The sequence below is a fragment of the Talpa occidentalis genome, unplaced genomic scaffold (assembly GCF_014898055.3).
Source record: "Talpa occidentalis isolate TD23 unplaced genomic scaffold, MPIMG_talOcc4v2.1 talOcc4.5, whole genome shotgun sequence".
Taxonomy (NCBI): Eukaryota; Metazoa; Chordata; class Mammalia; order Eulipotyphla; family Talpidae; genus Talpa; species Talpa occidentalis.
The window spans coordinates 58115871-58130486 of record NW_023604861.1 but is presented as its reverse complement, the minus strand read 5'-3'; the positions used below and the strand labels follow the sequence as shown (position 1 = coordinate 58130486).

Genomic DNA, 14616 nt, shown 5'->3' with positions numbered 1-14616 from the left:
ATGCCCAAGGGATGTTCCAGTTTCATCTGTGCCACAGACACTCTGGGGATAGTGACTGTCACCATCCTGGTGAAGTCTCCCAATAGATATATTAAAGTTATTGTGTTCCTTGGGTCCTGGACAACCAGGAGTTTCAGATTCTCAGTGTGTAAAAATTAAATGCAAAAAAACCCCAATACATTATTGGAAAAACAACCTCTAGTTCTGAATTTGAATTAAAAATCTATATGAATTCATGTGGTCACATAGCATACAGTGGATAGAGGTATCAACTCCACCTCTAAGTACCTAGAGACAATTAGCACCCAGATGATGGTGTGAAAACACTCTTCCCACCAAAAGTCTTTAGCATTTCTTAGGGGAAATGAGTGATTCTCGGTGTAGAGTAGAAAATGAACAAGATGCGCCGAGACTATCAGATAGCACACAAACTATCAAAGACCACCAGATCCTGTCAGAAATACCCAAAAACCAACTTGAAGAGTCTCCCACCAGTCAAAGAGGAATAATTTGCATTCAAAGGGATAATTGTTATTGATTAAATCCATCAGATCAATGGATGCATAATAATATTTAAAAAATAAAATTATGTGCCTTCAAAGAATAATAGGAAACCTATTTATCATCTTGAAAACTAGAAAATAAAGGGAAAAAAAAACCTGTTTTTCTATATAAACTATATCATTTAAGAGCCAAACTGTAAATAAGCAAAATGTTTCCTTATAAAGACTTCTACAATAAATAAATTGCAAGAAGTTATAGAATTAAAATATCACTATTCCCAAACCCAAGTGATTACTGGATTTAGATTTTGAGCAGCAACAGCAGCAACAGCAGCTAATATCACAAGACATGACCAGCTCTGGTGTGCTGCCTCCTGACAGAGCACAGTGCCACTCACAGGTTACACACATTCAATTATAAAATGAATACATTCTGGGAATCTAAGTACAGTTTCTTAATTATAGTTAAATAAGACTGTATTACACACTTGAAAGGTGTTGGGAGAGTAAATGTTTTCACCACAAAAAAGAATGGTAACTATGTTATGTGATACAAGTATAACATAAAGCTATAATGATAATCATTGTTTTCACCACAAAAAAAGAATGGTAACTATGTTATGTGATGCAGGTATAACCTAAAGCTATAATGATAATCATTTTGCAACATATATCAAATCAACACATTGTACCTCTTAAAGTTATATAATGTATGTCTATTATAGCTCAAAGCTGGGAGGACAAGAACACAAAAGTACCGTCTATAGTCTTGTCAAAAGCATTAAACACAGATCTGATAGAGACTTTGGCCAAATTGCAAGTAATACAAGGACACATACTGACTTGCAAAATGATTGTGTAATACAAACTTTCCATGAAGATGATGCCAAAAGCAAAGAGGGAAGGTTCCACCTCTCCCAAAGAGAAAAGCAAAAGCTTTGAAGACCAAGGAGTTAGTGTTGAAAGGTGCCCACAACCACAAAAAGGGAAGATTTGCATGTCACAAAACTTCCAGCAACCCAAGACACTGCAGCTCTGAAAACAACCTGAATGTCCTTAGGGGAGAAAAGCTTGACCACCGTGCAGTCATCCATTCCCTGTGACCACTGAGTCAGCCATGAGGACAAGAAGCACCATATCAAATAGGCTGTGAAGAGGCTCCTTGGCATCAATGTGGCCAAGTTCAGCACCCTGATAAGTACAGGGAAAGAGAAGGAGGCATATTGACTATGATGCTTTGGATGTTGCCAACAAAACTGGGATCACCTAAACTGAATCCACCCAGCTAATTTTAAATATAATTTTTAACCATAAAAAAATCCACATAGTATGCAAAAAAAATCCACATTGTAGGTACAATGCAACAGATAAATTTTAAGAGAAACAAAAAGAGGGAAAACTAGAGTTTTCCTTTTAATGGGCAATACTAAACATAGTGTCTTGTGACATACTTGGTTAGTAAAAATATTTACCACAAATGATCGATTACTAGATTAGTATGTATTACCGTATTAATATAATAGTGCCCGATTAAGGGAAGCAATTGGTAAGACTTGGGTGGGCCCCATGCAGGGGCTTCTGAAATGGCTGGCAAAATTCTCTTTCTTAATCTGATTGTTCACTCTATAACTCATTAAGTAAACATTGATTTTGCAACTTTTTGGCATCAGATTTATTTTAAAATATAAAGGTATTTTTAAATCTTTGTGAACCTATGTATTTCATCATTTTTTTTACCGTTTTTCTATTGTGCTATTAAGATGGACATGGGGACTTTTGAAAAATAGAGAAGACTGCACGTTTTACATTAAAAATTTGACTCCATAGAAGAGAGGGAGGGCTTCGCTATCAAGGTGAACTGAGGGTCCCAGGAAATTACGGCTTGCCAGCCAGGCTGTTAAAAACCAGCAGCCCCGTGGGCCTCCCCGGTGGCGCTGCTGGGCTGCGAAGCTGCCTGCAGCCTCTGCAGCACCGGTTCGATCCCAGGCTGCCAGGGAGGGTCCCACATGGTGCACAGACCCCTCTTGCCGCCCACTGCTCCCCTCAGCAGTGTGTTTCGTCAGTCTGCCTGTTCTGCTCCCTGCTCTGGCTCTGGTGAATTCTCTCACCCTCCTGCGCTTCTGACTGTACCCAGTGCTTGTATAAATAAATAAATAAATCTTTAAAAAAAAAAAAAAAAAAAACAGCAACCCCGAGATCCCCTTCTGGAACTGAGTAAAGACAGAGGTAGGGATTAGCAAACAAAGTTTAAGACAGGCATGTGATCTTCAGGGACAGCGCCCATCAACCCACCATAGCATCACTATCCTTGTGGAATCTGGCATACCAGTGCTGGACTCAGTCTGGCCACCAGTTTCCGACATCCCAGAAGGAGCACCCCAAAGAAATGCCCTCTAGCACCAGTGGCACAGTGGCCCAATGCATAGAGCAAATTAGAAAACAACAGAGAGAAGGAAAAATACAAATAACAGAGCAAGCTCTTTGGGAAAGGACATACCACAAAAAGAAAATCAGCCCCCAGAACTCATCGACAATAATGTGGAAGACCTTCTTTGCCTGCCAGATAGAGAATTTAGAATTGCCATGATTAAAATACATAAAGAAGATGAAAAGGAAATGATATGAGAAATACATTAATGAACTGAAGAATGAAATTGAGTCTCTAAAGAAGGAAATGAAGGAAATGCAGGATATTGAAAGATTAATGGCGAGATAAAGCACTTTGTGATAAGCAACAAAAACAGAATTGATGAAATGGAAGAACAAATCAGTACTCTCGAAGATACAGATTTAAAAGAACAAAAAAGAAAAGGATAGAGAAGTACAAAGGAAAAAGATTGAAGAAACACTTTGAGAAATATCTGACACCATGAGGAAAGGAAATATAGCAGCTATAGGAATCCCAGAAGGTGAGGACAGAGACAAAGGAACTGAGAACTTATTCAAGGAGATAATCGAAGAGAACTTCCCAAGCATGAAGAAGGAAATGAAAATATACATACGGGAAGCTGGAAGAACACCAAATTACCACAATGAAAGACAAACCACAGTAAGACACATAATAGTAAAGCTTCCAAGATTCCAAGAAAAGGAAAAAATAATGAAGCCGACAAGGGGGAGGAAACAGATAATCTATAAAGGAAAACCAGACTGACACGAGACTTCTCTGAAGAAACACTATGGGCCAGAAGAGAACAGAGTGACACATACAACAAACTCCAAGTCAACAAATGCCAACCAAGAATACTTTACCCTGCAAAGCACTTCTTTCTCTATGAAGGAAAACTAAGGATCTTCTCAGACAAACAGAATCTCCAGAAATACACTGCTACTAATCCCGCACTCCAAAAAATACTACAAGAAGTCTTAAAGCCAAAATCAACAGAGTAATGAATTAGAAGAACAGAATAAGGTAAGGAATAAAATCACACACACACACACACACACACAAAAAAAAAAATTGACAAATACAGACACAGCCTATCAGTGATAAATGGACCAAACTCATAAATAAAAAGACACAGAGTAGCAGGCTGTATCAAAAAAAATTCAACTTTCTGCTGTCTCCGGAAAAAAAATTTAACTACAAAAGATAAACAGACTGAAAGTAAAAGTGTGGAAAACTATCCTATAAGTAAATGGACCAAAAAAGAACACAAGAACAGCTATACTTATATCAGATGAAATAGACTTCAAACTGAAAAAGGTAAAAAGAGACATAGATGGACACTACATTATGATGAAGGGTACAATACATCAGGAAGATATAACATTCATAAACATATACTAAATGAAGGAGCACCAAAATATATCAGATAATTATTATCAGCACTGAAAACAGACATTAGAGAAAATAAATATATAGTAGGAGACTTCAACACCCCACTCTCACCAATGGATAGATCAATGAGACAAAAAATAAATAAGGACACTAGAGCCCTAAATAAAGACCTAGACCTCATGGGCTTAACAGACATTTATAGGACACTGCACCCAAAAAAAATCCAAGTATACATTTGCACATGGATCATTCTCCAGGATTGATCACATAATGGGTTACAAGACAAACATCAACAGATACATTAAGATCAAAAATCATACCAACTAGGGGCCTCCCCTGGTGGCGCAGCGGGTGAGTGCTGGGCTGTGAAGCAGCCCACAGCCTCTGTAGCACCGCCTGTTTGATCCCTGGCCGCTGGACGAGGGTCCCACATGGCGCACAGACTTCTCCTGCCGCCCGCTGCTCCCCTCAGCAGCGTATTTCGTCAGTCAGTCTGCCTGTTCTGTTCCCTGCTCTGGCTCTGGTGAATTCTCTCACCCTCCCGCACTTCTGACTGTACCCAGTGCTTGTATAAATAAATCTTAAAAAAAAAAAATCATACCAATTATCTTCTTATCTGATCATAAAGGCATCAAACTATAAATAAACCATGAAAAGAAAGCAAGGACCATCCTACTTGATGGAGATTGAAACCCACACTACTGGAAGACCATTGGATTAAAGAGGAGATCAAAGAAGAAATTTAAAAAATACTTTGAGACAAACGACAATGAGGACACAGCTTTCCAGAATGTATGGACACAGAAAGGGAGGTTATAAGAGGAAAGTATATGGCAATACAGGCTCACATCAAGAAACAAGAAATAACTCAAAGAAACAACCTGATATCCCATTTCAAAGAACTAGAAAAAGAATAACAAAAAACCCTGAAAATCAGTAGAAGAAAGGTAATCCTCTTACCCCTCACACCTCTGGCCTATACCCCAGTTCTTGTATGCATAAATAAATAAATCTTTTAAAAGAAGAAAAAAAAAGAAACAAGATAATAAAAATCAAAGCATAAATAAATGAATTAGAAATGAAAAAAAAATCCCAAAGATCAACGAAACCAAAAGTTGGTTCTTCAAAAAAATAAACAAAATAGAGAAACCTCTAGCCAGGCTCACAAAGAATAAACAGGAGAAGACACAAATAAAAAGGATCATAAATGAAAGAGGAGAAATTACAACAGACTCAGTAGAAATCAGAAGAATAACAGAGATTACTATGAACATTTATATGCAAACAAGTTCAACAATCTAGAAGAGATGGACAAATTCCTAGAACTACATAATCATCCAAAGCTGTATAAAACAGAAGTAGAACACCTAAGCAGACCAATTACAAGCTCTGAAATTGAAACAGTAATCAAAACCCTCCCCCAAAACAAAAGCCCAGAACCAGCCAGCTTCACAAATGAATTCTACCAATGTTCAGAAATAAGCTAGTGCCTATCCTACACAAACACTTTCAAAAAATTAAGAAGGAATGCTACCAAATATGTTATATGAAGCCAATATTACACTAATACCAAAACCAAAGACAACACAGAAAAAGAAAACTACAGGCCAATCTTCCTAATGAACACTGATGCAAAAATCCTCAATAAAATCTCGGCAACATGTATCAAAAGGATAATACACCACAACCAAGTGGGATTTATTCTAGGAGCACAAGGATGGTTCAGTATCTGAAAATCAATTAATATCCAAAACGTCAACAAAAGAAAAAGAAAAACCATATAATCATATCAATAGATGCTGAGAAAACATTTGACAAAGTTTAACATCTGTTTATGATGAAGGCCCTCAAAATTCTCAGGATAGAAGGAACATACCTTAATATGATAAAAGCTTATTGTAGCACTATTTACAATAGGTAATATGGAAACAACCCAAATGCCCCAAAATAGATGACTAGATCAAGAAGATGTGGTATGTAGACACAATGGAATACTATTCAGTAATCAAAAAAGATAAACTCATGCCATTCACGGCAACGTGGATGGAGCTGGAAGGGCTTATGCTCAGTGAAATAAGTCAGGAGGAAAAAAAAAATATCGGATGGTTTTACTTATAGGAGGAATATTTTGGAACCAAATAAGGGATCAGGGGGGGCAATAATAACAAAAAAAAATTGGCAGGCAACTATAAATCAGAGACATTCTGCGAGGATGAGGGAGAGGGATCAATACAGAGGAGGGAAGAGCACAAGGGACTAGAGTGACGGTGCACGGGTGAATAGGTGGTGGGAATTCTATGGGAACTACACCTGAGAGGAGAAAGCAAACATGGTGCGAAAATGAACTATGGTGTCAAATATATAAAAATAAATAAATTTTATCAAAAAAATAAAAATTTGACTCCAAAACCACCTGAACAAGTGAAAGTAAAGAACATGTACAGTTTGCGTGAAAAGAATTTGGAATTTTCCTTTATGGTAATCAATGTGTATGAAAGGTGTGGTTAGAATCATTCCTAATAACTAACTTGATATTTGGCCACATTCACAAAAATAGAAATCTAAAAGAGACAAGATGAAGGCTGTTCTCATTGAGTGGTTATGGACTCTGTTTTCACAGCAACAGTGACAGGCTAGGTGGTTCACACAGTCTTAGATTCACAGTCAGGACACTGGAGATGTTGTGGGGAGTTGCAGCCAAGGACTCGGTCCCTCTGGTTGGTCCTGCTCTTCTACATTGTTGCCCCCCTCATAGGGAAGCAGTGTTGGAAGCTGCAAGGGATGAAAGAAAGAATATTCGAAGTCTAAGTGAGAGAGGCCTAGAGGGGCTGACACCTAAAAAAGTGCAGCCTGATCTCTGGGCAGTCTCATGTTTGTTTAGAAGCAGGTTCAGAGAAGATGGGCAGGTACGTGGAGGAATGCACATTCATGGCGGTGCGTTGTTGGGGATGTGTTGACGTCTTGTGCAAACAAGGGTGGAGTAACCAGGGGTTATTGCTTGGGGGGCTCCATAGTTCCCGCTAATCAAAGCATACTATCTCTAATCCCTGTTCTTGCCTAACTTTCTGCTTTTGTTTATGAGTAAGGTATTCTAGTTGATCTTGCTAATCTGGCGTAAGGTCTGCCTGCTGTTTTCAGCAGATACTGGTTTCAACATACCAGGACTTTTGCCCTAGAGAAAGGCCCCCTGCCTTTAGCTTGACCAGCAGGAACTCTGGGCACCAAGAACATAGCACTGATAACAAGGAGGGCTGGAGATTCCACACTGCATATCTGTGTTCTGAGCCCAGGCACCTCAATATGGAGGACTCCTTAGTGGGAACCACTGTCCCCACACTGACTCAGTGTCTGGTGCTTCGCACCCCTAACACTACCTTTCCTCCCTCCCAGCAGCTTCCAGGTTAAACACAAGTCTGAACAGGTTTCTATATAATCCATAAAACCATAGGGACCATTAAACTGCAGGGGGCTTTTATTTGGGGACTCCTCAACAGCAAGATGATCCCCACATCTGCATTGACTCACTTCAACCTTGCCAGGTGTGCCATTCATGGAACAGGGAAAACAGAACACGGGGGAGTTGGTGCTTTCTCCTGTTCTAGATTTTACTATCTTGCTTTTACTATCATAGTAATTAAAAGCATCACTGTGACTTTCATTCTGGTTTGTAGCGTTAGTGGGCCACTCTGACACCAGACAACTAAGCTCTCGGCTCAGCTGAACTCCAGACAAAACACACAATCATGATAATCGTGCTTTAAATTTAGATCTACAATCACACATCATTATAAACTATTCCAGCACTTAATAATAAATGCTTTCATCCTTGCAAAATCTTCTAAAAAAAAAAAAAACTAACCCACTGTGTTTGGACAACTTTATTCTCAATTTCAAGTCTCTATAGCCTTGGTCCTGGTCTGAAATCCACTCCCCAAAAATAGAAACATCACTATACACACACACACATTCAGGTTGACATGAGACTCCTCTGTTGCTAATGTCTTATCCATTATACTTCCTTGAATTCCCTGCAGATGCTTTTCTCCCTGTCCTAGGCAACACCCTCATAGGTCTCATCTTACCTGCCATTCAAGGCAGGCTTCTACTGGGGTGAAAATACATGACCAATCCACCCACCACCCTTTCCTTCTTACATCCTTCTTACATCCAAGGTGGCTGCAGTGGGCATACTGCTGATCGCATTGTCCCAGAGCTGGGCATGTGACCCAAGTCAGGCTGGTTACAGGACGCCAGCTCAATGGCTGTATGATGGTTTTAGAGCTGGGCATGTAGACCACCATGAATCACAACCTTCTCAAGGAGTTTTCTGCCCTCGGTTCAAACATGCTGTAAGGAAAATGAGTTAAATCAGACCATTTTTTGCCTTTCGAACAATAGACAGCCAGTAACCTTGAAATATATCAGTTATGTTTTCCACCTTTCTTGACATCCAGCAAACAACAGATGGACCTTGCATGCACAACCGTGTAGCAGCTGTGTGACTGTGAGCACATGACAGTGCACAGGAGGCAAGGAGGCTCAGTTGCTATTTGGCCTTTTAGTCTTTCCATTTTTTGGTCTCTCTGCCTGCCTGCCTGCCTGCCTGTGTATATGGTCCCCTGTTTCAGAATTAAGAGTTGTCAGACACACCTAACGCTCCAAGATTCTTCTTTTTGCCTGAATCAACCTGCCCAGCCTGGGAAGGTTGCACAACCAATGCTCATTCTTCTTCTGGGATCTTGAGTCCTGAAGTCTAAAGGTTATGCTCCCTTGAGATATCTTTGTTGATTGAAAAAAACTATCTGCTATAGGAATAAATAAGGCCAATACTCAAAGGGAACAAAAAAAGAAAGAAAAAAGATTGAAAAGTGGCTCTCTAGGTCCAACTCTATGAAAAGTGTACCTCAATATTGTGGTTACATGAATCAGTAAGTTCCTTTTACTTTGCTTTAAATCAGTCTGAGTTGAATTTGTCACTTGCCGACACAAGAATTCTGATTAATACATACCATAATGTCACCATTGTGTGTTTGTTTAATATAATGCTTTCCTGGGTAATTGTGTTAATGATACAGAGATCCAAGAATAAAACTTTAAAGTGAAGATAATAGCATTCAATTAATTCTGTCACATATTCATTTATTCAATTGTGATTTGAAGGGTAAGATTTGGGAGGGAGCATAAGAAATCGTTTATAGTATAAAGCTCTAATATCTGGATTACAAAATTATAATGTCTATAAGAAAAATATAGTATGGTTATTTCTGCTTGAAAAATAAGTGGTTTTTGCTTCATTTTGAATTTTTGCTTCATTGTCTGTTCTGAATCAGTACTCCACAAATGGAAAATATTAATTCTCATCAGAACCCATTTGAATTCTGACAATAGTTCTGATTTGTATTTGCATCTAATTAGATTCTATTAAAAGGGACAAAATTGGATGTAGCAGAGACTGAAATCCTGGTGAGTACTGAAGAGGTCAGGGAGTCTATAAAAAATTAGAGAAAATGTCTGGTGAACTGGAAGCAGGTAGGTGCTTGAAGAGCATTATGTTTTCACCACCTGAATGTTATACAAGGCATGGACTGAGCAGGATGTCAGCTTTACTGAGCCCTGGGTTCCCAGAAGATGAGGCTTTTCTGACTAAATGAAGCACCCACACATGCTAATAAACACAACATATGTACATTCATATAGACATCACTCAGACACTCAGGCACATATGCACACACTTCCCAGCACCTTTAATAATTAGAAGTCATTGGTCACATTTGGTATCTAAACAGTTGAAATTTTCATTAAAGAAATAACAGAAGTGCTAACGTGTTTACAGATTTACTCATTTCATTGGCCCTTTTTTTAATCTACTTGGGTCTTCAACATCTCTAAAATAGAAATTATACAGTTTACTAAAAATACACCACCCCCATTCCATATTTATGACAACTGCTTTAGCTATTTTATATGAACATCCATATGTTACTGGGGGGGAATAGTTTTATTTGAAAAATCTTCTCAAGAGTCCTGATTTTTTGGATCTGGCATCAATTAATCTCCACGTTTTTAAATAGCTTTGGTTCCAAATCCTGTTGCATATCAGTGTTCTCTGGAGTGCTTTCTTGAGGATCCCAGGTATGGAAACCCCAACTCTATAGCCTTGTCCCTCACAGTGGGGCCTAAGGTCTAGGGGCATTGGCCCCCAGGTGATTCTATGCATCTGAGTGTCTGAGAGACATCTCCAGGAAATGGTCAACAGAACCAGTCCCTTCTTTCTCCATTCATATTATCTAAAATTCTGACTTCTCCTTGATTAAGAATACTTGATAGTGCACTTAAATTTGATTTAATCTTCACATGTACCTTACTCCAATAAAATTTAAATTCTCTCTTTGACCACAGGAAAAAGACTTAAAAGACTGTTTAAAGCCCTCCTCGATGTCTTGTTTTGTTTTATTTCCAGAAGAATGTTCCCTACAGGCCACTAAAACAACCTGACTACTACCCTCCTCCTCTATTTCTTGACCTTTGCTTCCCATGTAGATTTCACTTCTAAGGCTGTTTCATCTTAGCTATAACATTGTCCTTCATCTCCCGCTACCCAAATTTTCAGTCTTTCCTTTGATAGACTTCCCAGGCACTTTGTCTCCCTTTCATCTTTCTGGCCAACATTAATTTTGGGTAATATGATGACCCCATTTTCTTCAAGCTTTCAAGTTAGATGCAATGACCTGTTCCAATCTCAAAATTTCATTTCCTGGAAATTGCCAATATCCACTTTCTGATTGCTCCTGCCTACTTCAAAATGTCTACATAACGGTGATTCACCATCTTGAGAATCCTCAATCCTTCACCTTCCATATGGATATTTTGATCTGACATAGATAGAGTTGATTGAAAAAACAAAGTCAGTGCCTGGTTTGTTATAATGACAGCAATAAGGAATAAGTAATGATCAGAGTGTGAGGGTTCTTCTGAATGAATTCTACCTCAGTCTTCTTCACTTCCAAAGAACTTCACTGCCACTACCTTTCGGTCACATCTCCCATTATCACAGCTTGAACAAGATCATCATTTAGAATTGTCTACTTCTGACACCCTAAATGCCACTCTCTGATTAAATTTTTTTTATCTTCCATGCTCATGTTCCTTTATCATTGCCCACTGACCCTGATTCAAGCTAAATCAACCTGAACATGAAATCAGCTTTTCAGGAGTTTTCACAGGAAATCAAATTACTTCAGCATGTCATCATTTCTGAGCTTATTGCAAAAGAAAGGCCGTATCACATATGGTGTATTACTGTTTTCTAGATCCTCCCCCAAAGTCTATCCTCACTCCCAGTGCTTAGCCCAGACTCTTCTCTCTGATACCCCCTCCTTTTCCTACTCAAGATTTCACTCAAGTTCTCCCATCCCTTGTCCAGGAAAGATTCATTTTGTTTCCAGTTCCTACATCCAAAAACCGTAATATCCATTGAAAACAGTATTTGTGGCTAACATCTGCAAAATTTGGGGAATTCAAGACAAAAAAAGCATATTGGTAGGGGTGGAACCAAAAGGAAAAGAAAAGGGAATAGAGCAGCTCAAGGAAAGGGATTTGAAAATGAATCCAGCTCCAACCAAGGTACGTATGTACTCTCTGCACTTCATGTTCACAGAGGTCACTAGTCCTCATGTATCATTGGTCCTAGTGTCTGAAAGTTTTAGAACTCACTATAATTGAAGCATGACATGGTAGATGTTCATCTTTAGGTTTTACACCACAGAGGTTAGGTGCAAGGACTCTAGAGTTCAAATGTCTCCTTACTATTCCTGAATGAGTTACTTAACTCTTCTGTGCCTTGTCTCAAAAACGGGAATAATAAGAGAAGCTGACCCCAAAGGTTGTAGTGTGGATTGCTTAAAATCATTTCTACACAGCTCTCAGCACAAGATCTAACTGTGTACGTCCTAAATGAATTTCAGTTTTAGTAGGATCAGCACTGATCATAAACCTTTCTTCTGAAGGGCTCACAATAAAAATAGCATTTTATATTAGTAATTTCATATTTATCTTTTATTTTGATTACCTCCATGTGGACCAAAAAACTAAACGAAATAAAGATACAGCGTGAGAAGTGATAGGATGGATTGTTGGATTTTAAATTAAAAAAAAAAATGAAAATTAGTACAAGTTCTCTGCCCTGATGAATTATTGCAGAAATTGACTCCAAAATCAAATCAATATTGTCAAGGAAAATGAAAGGTCATCCACTTTACTCTCCAGCCTTCACTTGGGTCTGCATCCAACTTATTCTTGACAGACAATGATAAATTTTTATTCTAGAAGTGAACATGTATATAGAACTAAAACTAACTAGTCACAGGCACAGAACTGACAGATGTCCCTGTCTTTTCTATACAATTTCATTCCCAAATTATCACTCATGACTTAGAAAGAATGAAAAATAATTGCCAAAAATGCTGTACCTTTATTCAGATATTCTTTGCAAAGCTTACATTATTTTCTCAGTTTGCGAAATGCTTGGACTAGTATAGTCTTGTCCATCTAGATTTGTAAATATCTCAATGTTAGACTATTATTGCCATTTCAAGAATGGACCTTTAGCAATCACCCTTAGGATGCTAGGGGATTGCTCCGGTTGTGGTGTGGAGGAAGAATGAGCAGGCAGGAGGACTTGCTCTGAGGCAAAGTGATGACAACTGAGAAATGCTGAGAGCCCAAACTAGGCTGTGTGGTGTGGAGGGAGGGATGGAATGAAAGAAGGGAAGTAGGGCTACCAGAAATGGTGACAAATTCTTTTGTTTAACTTTTTTACATTTATTAACCTTCAGTGGAAAAAAAAGCAACAACTTCCCATCTGGCAATTCATTGTACTTACGTAATACTTCACGAGAGTATGAGGAATGGATTCATGGACCCCCTCCGTATCTGCACCCTTTCCTTGATGACGTCAACCAATCTCACAATTTTAAGTATCTATACAGTGAGTGTTGTAAATTTTCTATGTCTAGCATTTTTCTCCACCAGCATCCCCTATATCTCCTTTGACCTATCCTGCCTCTTCTTTCTCTCTTCACTTCAGAAATTTCTGTTTATTAATGCCCAATAGTTTTATAAGCATTTTACTTAGTCAAATCATCTCTATGCAAATACCCCACACTTGTCTTTGTCATTCCAACTTGTTTTACTACACATAATTCCCTGAACTCCTCCCATTATGCTGTAAATGTCAGAATTTTGTCTTTCCTTATGACTGAATAATATTCCACAGCATGAATGTACCACGTATTCTTGATCCAGTCATCTATAAATGGACTTTGAGGTTGTTTCCATGCCTAGCTAGGGTGAATAGTGCTACAATAAACATTGTAGAGCATGTTGTTTTTTGAGTTGATGGTTTTACCTTCTTTGGGTAGGTACCCAGGAGTCATATGCTATTTCCATTTTCACTTTTTAAAGGTAATTCCTAATATTTTCCAAAATGGTTGCACCAGTTTACATTCCCACTATGTGTGTAATAGGGTTCCTTTTTCCCCACGTCCTAGCCAGCACTTGTTGCTGGATTTTATTTTAGTATGTGCCATTCTCTTTGAAGTGGAGACACATGTCCACCTCTGCTTTTGCTTTTCTATGCCTTTGGACGTGGGAAGAAGGTAGTGGAAGATTTGACATAGTGTAGAAGGAGTTCATGAGGAGAACATATGTTCAAGTCCCAAGTTTTTGAAGCAAAGGAAATTTCCAGTGAAAAGATATTCTTGTGAGAAGGAATGAATAAGCCCCTGGCAGCCTGCAAAGCCATTTCACCTCCCACGACATGGAAGAAGAAACACATGAAGGAAGTCAACAGGAGCGCACAATTGCTGCTTGCCCTGCTGGGCCATGGCCCATAGAGGGGTACTTTGTACTCCCTTCTGGAGAGACTTTAGGTGGAATAAACCCTTACCATACCAAGTCCCCATATAATAGGCCAACCTAAGGGGTCATAGAAATACATTGAAGCCACAAAATGGGTCAAGAACATTGGTGGTAGACATTAACCACCATGTTTAACGTGGTTTGGATAGGAAAATACTTCCCAGGTTCCAAACATACCATAACTTATAAATACTTCCATTCATCCATTTTTAAAAATTAATATAATTTATAATGGAGCTTTCTAAAAAATATCTGGAATTATTAACTTGAAAAAGTTTTTAAGACTAAACAGTAGATCTTATCTGGCAATTGAGATAAATTGGTTGCTTTGGCTGAGGACAAGATCTATGGCCAAGATTTCTGGCAGCTCAAAGTGGTGAAAGGAACATCTACTGGGGTCTCCCAGGGGGCAGT

At 38.7% G+C, this 14616-nt stretch overlaps 1 long non-coding RNA gene across 1 annotated transcript; it reads right to left on the bottom strand.

Annotated features, from left to right (window-relative positions):
* Positions 1-6743: 6743 nt before the first annotated feature.
* Positions 6744-13485, bottom strand: LOC129146913 (uncharacterized). Its single transcript, XR_008554280.1, has 3 exons — positions 13166-13485; positions 8450-8631; positions 6744-7056 (listed from the first exon to the last, which is right to left on the bottom strand). It is a non-coding gene; the product is annotated as an uncharacterized LOC129146913 (long non-coding RNA).
* Between the last annotated feature and the right edge of the window lie 1131 nt (positions 13486-14616).